The 15,117-nt window shown below is 42.5% G+C and overlaps 1 pseudogene; it reads left to right on the forward strand.

Annotated features, from left to right (window-relative positions):
• The window catches only part of LOC113045168 (receptor-type tyrosine-protein phosphatase S-like), an 85,675-nt pseudogene that overhangs the window by 68,122 nt on the left and 2,436 nt on the right, over window positions 1-15,117 (forward strand).

Below are 15,117 nucleotides of genomic sequence, written 5' to 3' on the forward strand. Positions count from 1 at the left end.
CTGTTCTCAGTCTGTTATGATCATGAATGATGGACAGAATACAGCTTCCCCTCTTCAGCTCTCGCTCACCGGATGGTTAAATAGGCGTATGGGACAAGAAAAATCTTGTTAAGCCTTTAAATTATGATTATTTTTCATAATTGAATTTATTGAATTTCATAATTGAATTTATTTTATTTATTTATTGAATTAATTTCAGAAAACAAAACAAAATATTTTATGTCATTTTGATTGTGAAGTAAATGCATTTAGATTCAAGAATTGTAGAAATTAAAGCTAGAAAACAAGACAACAATGCTAAGTCAGTTTTGCAGTATGGTTGTGTGTGTGTGTGTGTGTGTGTGTGTGTTTGTTGAGCGCTCGGTGACGCTGTTAATGAAATACAATCTCAGCAGCGTTTCTGCTCTTTCTGCTGGATGTGGAACATTGTATAAAATCCTGAGTTGGCTTCCTCCTGTCAGAGGTCATACAGATCGATGTGAGCCTGAGAGAGTCTTAACAGCTGTCAGATCAGTGAACACACACACACACACACTCTCACACACTCTCACTCACTCACACACACACACTCATTCACACACTCACACGTTCATTCTGTGTATTTGTGAGTGTGTTTTATCTTGATCTGGTAAATGGCACAGGGTTGAGTCCACAGATGCTGGTTTACTGTAACTGTATTATTTCCTACTGTTTCTTCAGGTTTGTAGTTCTGGTGTTTGTGCTGATGCTGAAGATGTGTTGTGTGTTGCAGCTGCTGAAGGACATCAGTCAGAAGCAGCGAGACCCGCGTCAGCGTCAGGTGGATCTGAGGAGGGCGTACATCACCGCCCGCTTCACACCCGCCACCCTGCCAGCCTTCTTCACTCTCGGAGACCAGCTCGACTACGGAGGCTTCGAGAACCGAGCGCTAGAAGTGGGTCAGGAGTACGTGTTCTTCATCCTGGCAGAGCTCAACTCCACCACCGGGGTGAGTGTGTGTGTGAGTGTGTGTGTGTGAGTGTGTGTGAGTGTGTGTGTGTGTGTGTGTGTGTGTGTGTGTGTGTGTGAGAGTCAGGTCAAGTCAAGTCACCTTTAGTTATATAGCGCTTTAAACAAAAAGGATTGCGTCAAAGCAACTGAACAACATTAATTAGGAGAACAGTGTGTCAATAATGAAAAATGACAGTTAAAGGCAGTTCATTGAATTCAGTGATTTCATCATCTCAGTAAGAAATTACTCGTCATCCAGTTTTTTATATCGACTATGCATTCCAGTAGTTTTTCAAATTGGTGTGTTTCACCGGGCTGCGAAGAAATATAGAGCTGAGTATCATCAGCATAACAGTGAAAGCTAACACCATGTTTCCTGATGATATCTCCCAAGGGTAACATATAAAGCGTGAAGAGTAGCGGCCCTAGTACTGAGCCTTGAGGTACTCCATACTGCACTTGTGATCGATATGATACATCTTCATTCACTGCAACGAACTGATGGCGGTCATTTAAGTACGATTTAAACCATGCTAATGCACTTCCACTGATGCCAACAAACAAGAGTATGTGTGTGTGTGTGTGTGTGTAACGCTCCTGTGTTTGTGTGAGTGTGTGTCTGAGTGTCTGTGTGTGTGTGTGTCTTTGTGTGTGTGTGTGTGTGTAACGCTCCTCTGTTTGTGTGTTCAGAAGATGTTTGTGGCCAGTCCTTACACTGACCCAGTGATCGCGCCGGACTCGGACCCTCAGCCTCTGGACGCGGGGGACGGTCTGATCTGGGTGGTGGGACCCGTGCTGGCCGTGATCTTCATCATCTGCATCGTCATCGCCATCCTGCTCTACAAGAAGTGAGTCTGAGCTCAACATGTTAGATGACACTAGAAACACACGAGACAGAATTACCCAGCATGCCTAGCACATGGGTGTTTTTTGGGCGAAACGTGCAATAAACCAATCAGTCTCATCTTCCATTCCCTTTAAGAGCCAGTTGCACTCGTGCCATGACGGATTTGATATTTACACGGCGGAATTTGGCAAGCACAAAGACAGAACGCATGTGTTTAATAAGAAGCGTGTACACGCGTTGTGGACCCGCCTATACTAACACGCTCTTTAAATAACAAAGAAAAACATTGTGCCAGACTTTAGACCAGGTTTGAGTTGGTCTATGGCGAGACCAGCATTGCACCAGCAATGCACCTGAACACACCTCTTTTTTAGACCAGCACGCCCTTGTGCACAAAAATGGGCACAAATGCATTTGCTAATTAAACGATGTGGTGCTGGATGGGAAAATGCGAACAGCACTGGCCTGAAACTAACACACTTGTGCTTATAACAAATATCTTTCAGTGGAATCAGAAATTAGGTTTATTTTGTCTTACCACGCTGACAGATTTTTGCTCTTGTTTTAAGCATAAACTCACTTAATTTTCATTGAAAAAAATCTAAATGCTGCATTTATGAATCCTCTTACTTATATTATTATTTCCAAAACAATATTTATTTATTTTCTTTAGAGGGATGTGACCTAACTGTCTGAGCACCCTGAATATAAATGTGATGTTTGTGAAGGCCTCTCCAGGAGCTGTAGATGTATTTCTTCTGATGAACTCTTTATACTCCCATCAGTGATCATATGTTAGTGAAGTTAACTAGATGTAATAGTTATGAGAGGAAGAGATGATGTTAACCGTCTGTATGATGAATGGAACTGATTTAGGGACAGAAGAGAATAATGTGTGATTAAATATGCAGGAAGCAGCTATTTCTGGACAGGAAGATAATCGAGTCTGAGGTGAGGATTCAATCAGATCAGCTGCTCTGGATGAAACCGGGAAAGAGGATAAACGCTATAATATTTATTAGATGTCATATATGTTAAATATATGTATGAAATTCATTATGTTACATGTTATTGTCATTTTTTGCTATGGTTTCAGACATATTGAGGTTGGACTTAACATATCAAACACACACACACACACACACACTCATGCTCATCTTCATTAAATGACCTTAAAATGTAAATTCATTTATAATTCAGTTATCACATGCACACTCACGTTAAAAGAAGGGGGTTTATTAAGCTTTGATGAGCGGTTGCTAGGGTACAGCTTGGCTGTAAGTGGTAGTCATGGAAACAGCAGCACCCAATCACCTAAGTGATTATGAGGAAAGTCACCAGAAGAAAACTTGCAGGATGTTTTAATGGTACAAAGAACTCTTATATGCCAAAAGATCAAGGCAAATTAGATTTCTCATGTCATGAGCCTTTAATGTACGCTGCAGCTCTCTTCGTCAGGTGCATCATGGGACGGCCAGTCTTGTCCCAGTTTCTGTCTTTGTTAGGCTGTGAGTGATTGTGAGTTCTGGGGGCTGTCTCAGCGTGAGCTCATCCTTCACACAATCACAGGTATCTGTGTTCGCCAAATTGCTGGCGTGACCTTGCTGGCGCCGTGGGGGGGTGGGGGGGGGGCGAGCGGAACACGGCGGGCCGGTCCAGCTGATAAATCTGCCCTTGGGTCTGATCCGCTCCTGCCCCTTCCATTTAGACCGGAACAGTCCAGTCCCACGGGGCAGCCGTTAAACTGTCCCCGGTGCAGGAGCGTGTTATCTGCAGGAGGTGTCATGTAGCTGCTGCATACAAATGCATTCTATTGATCTCTCTCTGTCTCTCTCTCTCTCTCTCTCTCTCTCTCTCTCTCTGTCTCTGTGCGGCGTCTGATGGGACTCCAGTAAACCTGACAGGTAAGTGAGATCTGATCCCTCATCACTGAGAGAAGACTGAAGCAGAACAGTCTCTGTCTGGCTCTCTGCTTTATTTATGTGCTTCTGCTCTTTGATTCTTTCTCTGCCCATCAAGTTTCTTTCTTAACTGCAGTTTCTCCTCATTCTTTGTGTGTTTTAACTCATTAGCAAACGCAAGGATTCTGAGCCAGGAACTAAATGTTTGCTGAATAATGCTGAGATGATGGCACACCATCCCACCGACCCTGTGGAGATGAGACGCATCAACTTCCAGACACCAGGCACGCACACGTGCACTTACACACTCACACTCACACTTTCACACACTCCTGGTCTCCGCTGTCTTTCAGGGAAGTAGAGGTCCTTTCTAGGTGCTGATCCACCATCTGGTCTGGATACGTACTGGATCCGGGTGACTGCAGTGACCCTCTGATCTGGACACAGACTGGATCTGGTGGCTACGGTGACCTCGGAACTAGAGAGAAACAGACTAATATTAGTGTAGATGCTATTCTTCTAATGATGTAGCAAGTACATCGGGTGTTATGTGAAGTATTCCTGGTTCCGGTTTACCCAATTTAATGCAATCCCAATTAATGCAGCCAAAAAACGGATTTAGATATTAAAACCAGTCAGTATGTTATGTGTAAGCCAGGTTAAAGAGATGGGTCTTTAATCTAGATTTAAATTGCAAGAGTGTGTCTGCCCATAGTGCGCCAGAACCCCCCCCCCCCCACCACCAGAATTACCCAGGAATCTCCATCCAGCTACTGACCAGCTCAGCCCTGCTCAGCTTCAGTGGTTGACCGGTCTTGGCTGCAGGGTGATATGGCTGCTGGCCTTTAATTAATTTATTAATATTACTATAAATAGTCAGTATTTTCATCATCTTTCACTGAGGCAGCACATGAGGTGTTTTATCACTCACTAGGTGTGAGGGCTCTTTCGGTGACAGCAGTCATGAGTGATTCACACGCACACAGCTGAGGTGATGTTTGGGGGTCATCTCCATGACGACCGCTGTGACCTTTGCCCCTGCAGGTATGATGAGTCACCCGCCCATCCCCATCTGTGAGCTGCCCGAGCACACGGAGCGCCTGAAGGCCAACGACAACCTGCATCTGTCTCAGGAGTATGAGGTGAGCGATGCTCCGTCACTGCGCTCAATGCAGAGTCCTGTTTTATTCATGCTGAGCACTGTCTCACACTAGAAACCACAAAAGAGCAACACATCTGATAGATTGATAGATTTGTAAATCCTGTATTTCTCTCCCTCTCTCAGTCGATTGATCCCGGCCAGCAGTTCACATGGGAACACTCAAACTTGGAGGTGAACAAGCCGAAGAACCGCTACGCTAACGTGATTGCGTACGACCACACGCGTGTGATCCTGGCTCCGACAGACGGTACGACACTGAGGCTCTGATCTGGAGTTGCTCACAGACTGAAACACTACATCAGCTCTTACGGTTTATTCACACCAAATGCAAATTGAATTATTCGCATGAGTAGATTATTTATTATAGAGGTGAATGCAAGATATTAGCCTCAATTGCATCTTCTGCGCAAGTTAAAACATTTCAACTAATTTCAACTTGCCCAAGAACACATCAGGCAAATTTTCTGCTCGTGTTGAAATATTTTAACTTACGCTGAAATGTTGATTTGAATATCTCACGTTCGTGGCAAACACGTCACGTATTTCACGTAATTTGCGTGAACTGGTACGAATTCACCTTTATTCGCGTGTTTGCATTGACTTTGTATGTAATCTACTCGCGTGAATAACTATATTTGCGTTTGGTGTGAATCCACAATTAGATAAATTACAGGTACTTATAAAAATGTTAACAATTACAAAGGGGGGTTACATCTGAATATTTTCTCACACAGATTTAATTGATTTCTTTAAAAAATTGACTGCTTTAATATATTAGACACCATTTTTTCAGGATGCCCATTCATTAAAGGTGCCATCTGTAATGTTTGGCAAAAAAAATCAAGTCATACTCCACATTCCATACCAGATGGGGGCAGTATGCCTCAATAAAGTGAATTGGTCTACTCTAGAGTAACAAACAAGAAACGGCATAGTCTCTATGCTCCGCCCCTACCTTCACAACAACACTTCAGCCATAGCCAAAGCCTAACTGTGCGTTCACACCGCCGGCGTCGAGAGCGTCAAAAATCGCTCTTACCGCTCTGCTCACGACGCTGCAGAAAGATTTGTGAGCGCTCAGACGCTCTAACGTAGATCGAATGCTTATTTTGTATTTAAAGCGGCCGCAAAACAAACAAGATTGTTGATCTCGTGCAGACTAACCACAAGGAGTTATAAGTTAACCTCATTAAATATTGTTGTGGACGAAATATTAGGATCCTTTACTTAAAATGAACAATCTCAGACACCTTGGTCCACGTATCACTTTTAATTTATTTTTTATGTCCCTGTACGCAAGCAGGGACACATCATAGATTAATACAAACGCTAAACAGCAATAATCAACCTGTCCTTTATTCTGCTTGAGAACTAATGTGCCAACTTTTAAGCATTCACTGTGAGACACACGCAATTGACTCTTTTCACACGCTTTCACGCCACACATCAATTTTTTCACGCACAGAAAAACCATGAAGCAAAGAGGACACGGAGACCAACAGACTAGACAGAGCAGGTTAGTTATGATATAATAAAATGGGTAACGTTAAGTTATAGCTAGCTAATTATCAAACACAGCTACGATTAGCCATCGCTAACATTAGCACGTTTATCGAACAGCCTTCGATACATTTCTATGTTATAACTTCCCGAAAACAAATACACAAACATATAAACAAACTTCTAGTGAAATACTAACAGCATCTTACTTACCAATCCAAAAGAAATGTTGCAAGTTCGGAGTCGAGCCTCATTTCTTTCAGGTCCATCAGTTGTCTCCAGCGATTAAATGCAGTGCTGATGTTTACTGTGGTTCGGCTCCTTTTCTTATTGGATTTGATTTGTGATTCCGAGCGCGGTTGTTTCCCTGTAGCAAGTGGCGCTCTCTTCCCTGAACTAAAATGAAGTACTGGGCTGTACTTTCCACATGATTGACATCAGGTTCAAGTACACGCCCACAGGCCCTGCGAGTTATTCGTGTATTGCAGGTTGGCTGATGGTTATGTTGCCCGCATACCGCCTCCCATGGCCCAAACTGGTATTACGACACCTGTCGGGCCTGGGCTAGTAATGCTAATGCTAATTAAGGTTGATATCTCTGCAGCACTATAACTTGACATTTTTTTTATGACATAATCGCCCTTATTTCTTCTCATTCTTTTGATGCGTGTAGGTCATGTTATGGATATTTTTACCTCAATTTTTGAATATGGCACCTTTAACTTATTTATTTCCTATTTGGCTTTATTTTTTAGGATTAACTGTTTTTTCCCAGGCATCACTATAAGCCAAGTGTTTCCGGTCACAGCTGTGCAAAGATCTGATTAAAAAAATAGTATCATAGCTACTAAACAATTTCTTGTTATGATTTTAAATCTGTATTTAACCTTGATCCCAAAGTAAACAGAGGCGCTAAAGTCTGATTTAGTGATGGCTATGCTTTAAAACTTAGTATAATCTTGATTCAAGTGAAGAAGGTCTGGCAGTAATCAGGGTTGAGAGTTACTGTGAGGTTAACTCTGCCTGCTTTACATGTTTCAAAATGATCAACAGTGGAACACATCATTCAAATTTTTGAATTCAATCATTAGAATTTTAGAAAAGTAATCAAATGTACACAATTACATTAATAAAGTTACTGAAATATTTACACTGCTACATTTTAAATAGGGTAACTTATTACATTTCTAAAGTAACCTTCCCAACACTGTCTCTCCGCTAGGCATTATGGGTAGTGACTACATCAACGCCAACTACATCGACGGTTACAGGAAGCAGAACGCGTATATTGCCACCCAGGGGCCACTGCCGGAGACCTTCGGGGATTTCTGGAGGATGGTGTGGGAGCAGAGAGCAGCTTCGGTGGTCATGATGACCAAACTAGAGGAGAAATCACGGGTGAGAGACTGACCCCGACCCTGACCCTGACCCTGACCCTGACCCTGACCCTGACCTTGACCTTGACCCTGACCCTGACCCTGACACACAGCACACTAAACACTGTTCCTCTTGTGCAGATCAAGTGTGATCAGTACTGGCCCAGTCGGGGCACAGACTCATTCGGGGCAGTTCAGGTCACTCTGCTGGACACCATGGAGCTGGCCACATTCTGTGTGAGAACCTTCTCTCTGCACAAGGTGAGACGCGTTTAACATCTCTACTCTCGTTCTGATCAGCATCTGGAGATCCAGAAGAACCGTACGGCAGAAGAACTCACAGATCAGGGAAAGTTTAATCTTCTCTCAATCCCTCTAGCGCCACCATCAGTTTAAAAATGCCACATGCATGCTAGTTTCTCTATAGATCATGATGACCAGTGTTGGGGAAAGTTACTTTTAAACCTAATGCAATACAATATTGTGTTACTCCATAAAAAGTAACTAACTGCATTACTTAAGGTATAGCACACTGAGTCAGAAATTTTTGTACATTAAAGAATAAATATATGACCTCATGTTGTGTCAATCATGATTACACACCGTCTCCAAAACTTTCATTCGTTATCAAAAAAAATAGGACCAGGTTCGTTTTCGCATCCGTAGCAAGCATTTTGATAAAGAAAGGATGACAAATACAAAAAAAAAACACATATGAAAATTACAGACTCATTGTGCAAGGACCTTTAGTCACTTTTTATGAAAAGTAATGCCTATTAGTTGCTTTTGCATTACGTTTTGTCACCTGAGCTGGGCTTGCTTTTTTGTTTTTTAATAATAACAAAAGTAAATTTTGGGCAGCTGTAAAGACAGCACAAGTGCTTCTGTCCTTACTCCTGATTTCTCTCAACACCAGACATGAGAGCCATCAGTTAATACATGGAAACAAAGTATCTTACGTTACTTATTTAGTAGTAGTAGCCCTTTATTATCACTAGTCACAAGTACCAGCGAAATTAGCCATCAACCTGTCCATACATACACAACATACATACAATACAAGGGGATAGACAGGACAGGAAGACAGGGAACTGAGGAAGAAATACAGCATAACATTAGGGAAGTGAGGAGAAATAACAACACCCAGACTATGCTCCTTTTGGGAGTACAGTATGGGAACAGGAAAAACACCTCAGCACAAAAGCACATAATCAATACACCATAAACACACGAGTTTGCAACTGGGGACGGAAATTGGGAGGGTCGATGTAATCCAGAGCAGGCAAACAGCCATCCGGTCCTGCAGCTATTACAGCGCTGGTCAGACACGCTTCCCAGACTGGAGGAACACAGCGGCGAAGGCAGGGGGTGGGGGGTGTGGGGTGAGTGCATATCTGTATATGTGTAAGAGTTTGTGTATTAGTAGGCCTGGAGAGATGAGATTCTCTCTAGATGCCTCAGTCCGCAGATTATACAGCGTCACAGCAGGTTGCCATGGAGACAGCCTTGGTCAGATCCTAGACAGAGCCAACAATCAGCAGGTGTCTGTGGGGGGGGGGGGGGTGCTCATCCGGGAGATCTGTCATCCTGCCCAAGGCCAAAGCTGGTAGAGAAAGCCGAAAGAAGATAAGATACCAGTTGTTAGGTCTAGTAGCCGCACGGTCACTATGATTGTTCATGGTCCATTTTGGTCTCCAAATTCTCCAATTTCCTTTCCAAAGCCATGAGCTTCTCCGTGATGCTATCCATATTGTGATTAAAAGTCCCAGTGTCAATGCTGACCGCTCTGCCCACTGCAGAAGATGGTGTCAGTTGCGTTGAGAGACCAGTCGATCAAATCCATATTCCAGTTTAGGAGAGCAGTGCAGAGAGAGTCTCACGCAGTAGACGAGACAAGAGAAAAACAAGCGGAGCAGGCAAGTCAGGGAGGAGAGCGGAGAAATGTGACTGCCTCCGTTGAGAGCTGAAGAAGAGAAGTAACTAAAATATTTTGTTTTAAACTGAAAAGTAATGCAATTCTTTACTAGTTACTTGGAATCTGAGTACATCAGGTTATCTGTAATGCATTACGTTCAACACTGGTAATGACCGCTGTCAGTTCATATCAGAAAGTTATTAATACAAATGTGATGTTATATCTGGGGAACACTTTAGTGCACAGAAACACACCTGTGACTGAGTGGGTTCCTCTAATGCAGATTAACAAATAAATTATTTAATCTACTTTACTAAATTTCAATGTAAATTTTTAGACTTTACAATTGAATACGTTTTAAGCTTGACATGACCTCCAACCCCAGTTTGGGATTGTCACACACTGAAGTGATCCTGATGCTGTTCCCTTCAGAGCGGCTGTAACGAGAGGAGAGAGGTGCGGCAGTTCCAGTTCACCGCTTGGCCCGACCACGGCGTTCCCGAATATCCCACTCCCTTCCTGGCCTTCCTCCGCAGGGTCAAAGCCTGTAACCCGCCGGACGCCGGCCCCGTCATCGTCCACTGCAGGTCAGTGCTGAGTGTTTCAGGTCTGGTGTTTCTTAATGTCCTTCTACATTATTGACACACTGTTTTCCTGTTTGATACTGTAAATCTACTTTGACATGATCTGTATTATTAAAAGCACTGTATGAATAAATGTAAATAAAGGTGTTTCACTGGCGTTGTGAAGCAAACTCCTGCATGTTTCCATCGATCTGGGCAGCTTCTCCTGGGCCAATGATAAAGCAATGTGTGTGTTTATTCCCTCTCAAACCCTTCAGCTTATAGAGTAAGACTGCTCCGCTTGTTATGTAAGAGTCGTTGCTTTATTCATTAATTGTGCTGTGTGAGGACACCGCTTCAGTTCTGCAGACTAAACTGGTCTGTCCTCAATCCACACAGCGCTCAGGCTTCAGTGATGTGCACTTTCAGAACACTGCTTCATGAAGCCTTCAAACCTTCGTGAATCGTTTGTTATGAACCAGTGATTCAGAGCATGTATCAAACTGACAAAATCACATGAATTCAGAAAACGAAGCTTTGTAACGTCTAACATTAGACGTTCTACATTATACATTTAGGAGTAGGTAATTAGTGCTAAAAAATTAACAGATAAAAACATGCAGTTAGTTACAAACTACATGTAATCGAACAAACAGTGAACAGTAGTTAATAGTCTCTTATTTGCCTGATTAAGCAATTTCTTTATAAAAACAAACATATAATAAAGACACTTCATAATCAATGATATTTGATGATTTGTTAATTGCATTTAAGAGATTCCATTTTCAGTACAATATGTGCAGTTGGTTTGTAAAAGGTGTTTTAATACATATTTATACAGGATTTTAATTTTTTTTAAGTTTTGAAAAGATTTGAGTGAGTGAGTGAGTGAGTGTGTGTGTGTGTGTGTGTGTGTGTGTGTGTGTGTGTGTCATATCAGGACACAAATCTGTATAATGACATGGGTATGACACAGGTATTACAAGGAGAGGGTGACTGATGAGGACATAACCCATGTCCCCATTTTTCAAAACACTTATAAATCATACAGAATGAGTTTTTTTGAGAAAGTAAAAATGCACAAAGTTTCCTGTGAGGGTTAGGGGTAGGGCCATAGAATATGACCTCTTTTCACAAAAACAAATGTGCACACACACACACACACACACACACACACATACACACACGACACAAGCGCCAGCAGTGTTTCCTCACGGATGTTCTGCATCATGCGTGTTCATCTGTAATCTGGATTATAGTTATTAACCGTGTAATCCCACAGTGCTTTGTTGTGTCCACATCTGTCAGCTGAACGTGTCTGTCTTGATATCAGCGTTGGGTTTAGTGAGCAGACGGATCAGGGAGTAAAGCGTGGTGTTTGATGTGTGTGTGTGTGTGTGTGTGTGTGTCAGCGCTGGAGTGGGCCGCACCGGCTGCTTCATCGTGATCGACGCCATGCTGGAGCGCATCCGTCACGAGCGGACGGTGGACGTGTACGGGCTCGTGACCCTGATGCGCTCGCAGAGGAACTACATGGTGCAGACGGAGGATCAGTACGGCTTCATCCACGAGGCGCTGCTGGAGGCCGTGGCCTGCGGGAACACGGAGGTGGCCGCGCGCAGCCTGTTCTCATACATACAGAACCTGTCGCAGGTGGAGGCCGGAGAACACGTGACCGGCGTAGAGCTGGAGTTCAAGGTACACGCCAGAATAATCAGTTCTTCAACGGGTCACAGATCTCACACTCACACACGTAGTTTGTTTGTCTTGTATATGTGTTTTTAATTCATATTTTTATGATGAATTTAAATATGCATCTATTTGAGAATAAAAGTCTGCATGTTACATAAATTGCAAAGTAGTCAAAATAAATGATGAAGGCCTGGTCAAGTGTTTCCAGGGCAGTTTTAAAGTTCACCTCTGTTTGTTCTAGTTAAACTCAGTGTGTGACCTGCAGCAGTTTAATGCCGTGCTTCACATGATTGTGTCTGTGGTTCTGTCAGCGTCTGGCCAACAGTAAAGCACACACCTCCAGGTTCGTCAGCGCTAATCTGCCCTGCAACAAGTTCAAGAACCGGCTGGTGAACATCATGCCGTACGAAACCACCCGTGTGTGTCTGCAGCCAATCAGAGGCCTGGAAGGGTCGGACTACATCAACGCCAGCTTCATCGACGGATACAGGTACAGCGCTGGACTCCAGCTCCAGATTAATGACGTTATACAGCGGGTTATACCGCTGGTGTTGATCTGGTGTGGGTGTGTGTTCAGGCAGCAGAGGGCGTATATTGCGACGCAGGGGCCGCTAGCGGAGACCACGGAGGACTTCTGGCGCATGCTGTGGGAACACAACTCCACCATCGTGGTGATGCTGACCAAACTGCGTGAGATGGGACGGGTGAGTGACGGCTGGAGGAACACACACACCGTCTGGATCTGACTGAAGCAGTGTAACCTCCGTGTGTTTGTGTGTGCACAGGAGAAGTGTCATCAGTACTGGCCAGCCGAGCGCTCCGCACGCTATCAGTACTTCGTAGTGGATCCCATGGCAGAATACAACATGCCACAGTACATCCTGAGAGAGTTCAAAGTCACCGACGCCAGGGTGAGTCATTTACCGTGGTGTGATGTGGTGAAGCTGTTAGTCTTAATGTTGAGATCTTTCATGAAAAAACACCAGAGACACAAATGTCCCAGCAGATCCGCTTCTCACTTTTGGAGATGTACGGATTCATTGTCTTTCTCTCCACAGGACGGACAGTCCAGAACCGTCAGACAGTTCCAGTTCACCGATTGGCCAGAACAAGGAGTTCCAAAGTCAGGGGAGGGTTTCATTGATTTCATTGGACAGGTGCATAAAACCAAGGAGCAGTTCGGTCAGGACGGACCAATCGCAGTCCACTGCAGGTGCGTTACGATCCATTTCTCATTCTTGTCTTATCCTTTTCTCATTCATTCTTGTTTCATATATGTCTCATTATGTGTCTTTTATCTCATTCTCATCTCATTCATGTCTCACTCTTGTTTCTTTAATGTCTCATTCATTCTTGTCTCATTATGATTCATTCATTCTCATCTCATACATGTCTCGTTCTTGTTTCATTCATGTCTCATTTACTCTTGTTTCGTTCATGTCTCATTCATTCTTGTCTCATCCATGTCTCATTATGATTCATTCATTCTTGTCTCATTCATATCTTGTTATTGTTTCATTCTTGTCTCATCCAGGCCTCATGACTCATTCATTCTTGTCTCATTGTCTCATTCATGTCTCATGTCTCATCCATGTCTCGTTTATTCTTTTCGTTAATGTCTCAATCAATCATGTCTTGTTCATGTCTCATTCATTCTTATCTCATCCATGTCTCATTATGTCTCATTCATTCTTGTCTCATTCTTGTTTCATTTATGTCTCATTTATTCTTCTCATTCATTTCTCATTTATTCTTCTCATTCATGTCTCAGTTACTCTTGTTTCGTTCATGTCTCATTCATTCTTGATTCATTCATGTCTCATTATTTTTTTATTTATGGTCTCACTCTTGTTTCTTTAATGTCCCATTCATTCTTGTCTCATCCATGTCTCATTATGATTCATTCATTCTTGTCTCATTCATATCATGTTCTTGTTTCATTCATGACCCATTTATTCTTCTCATTCATGTCTCATTCACTCGTTTCGTTCATGTCTCATTATTTTTTAATTTATGTCTCACTCTTGTTTCTTTAATGTCCCATTCATTCTTGTCTCATCCATGTCTCATTATGATTAATTCATTCTTTTCTCATTCATATCTTGTTCTTGTTTCATTCATGACCCATTTATTCTCACCTCATTCATGTCTCGTTTCATGTTTAATTCATATCTCATTCATTCTTCTCATTCTTGTCTCATCCATGTCTCATTATGATTCATTCATTCTTGTCTCATTCATATCTTGTTCTTGTTTCATTCTTGTCTCATCCAGCTCTCATGACTCATTCATTCTTGTCTCATTCATTTCTCATGTCTCATTCATGTCTCATTCATGTCTCATTATGTCTCATTCATGTCTCATTTATTCTTTTCGTTAATGTCTCATGTCTCAATCACTCATGTCTTGTTCACGTCTCATTCATTCTTATCTCATCCATCTCTCATTATGTCTCATTCATTCTTGTTTCATTTATGTCTCATTTATTCTTCTCATTCATGTTTCAATCACTCTTGTTTCATTCATGACTCATTCATTCTTGTTTCATTCAGGTCTCATTATTGTTTCATTTATGTCTCATTCTTGTCCCATTCATGTTTCATCCATATCTCATTCATGTCTCATTGTTGTCTCATTCATGTTTCATTAATATCTCTTATTCTCGTTTCATTCATGTCTTATGTCTCATTATCATCTCATTTATGTCTCCTTTATGTTTTATTCATGTCTCATTTCTCATTCTGGTCTCATTCTTGACTCATTTAGGTCTCATTCTTGTCTCATGTCTCATTCATAGTTTATTCATGTCTCATGTCGGGTCTCCTTTGTGTCTCATTTATATCTCATGTCTCATTCTGGTCTCGTTCTCGTCTCTCTCTCAGTGCGGGTGTTGGGCGTACGGGTGTGTTCATCACCCTCAGTATTGTCCTGGAGCGGATGCGTTACGAGGGCGCTGTGGACATCTTCCAGACGGTCAAAATGCTGCGCACCCAGCGGCCAGCGATGGTGCAAACTGAGGTAAAACACGCATCACATGACTGACAAACGCTGACCTCTGAACCTGTGGACGATCTCAGATGATTTCAGGAAACTACAGGATTTCTGTAAATCATATTTTCCAACCTTAGACCTAAAGTACCAGACTCTGGACATCATTTCAATAAAGATATTCTATGAAAAAGTGCAGCAAAA

Source organism: Carassius auratus, chromosome 27 (genome assembly GCF_003368295.1).
Source record: "Carassius auratus strain Wakin chromosome 27, ASM336829v1, whole genome shotgun sequence".
Taxonomy (NCBI): domain Eukaryota; kingdom Metazoa; phylum Chordata; class Actinopteri; order Cypriniformes; family Cyprinidae; genus Carassius; species Carassius auratus.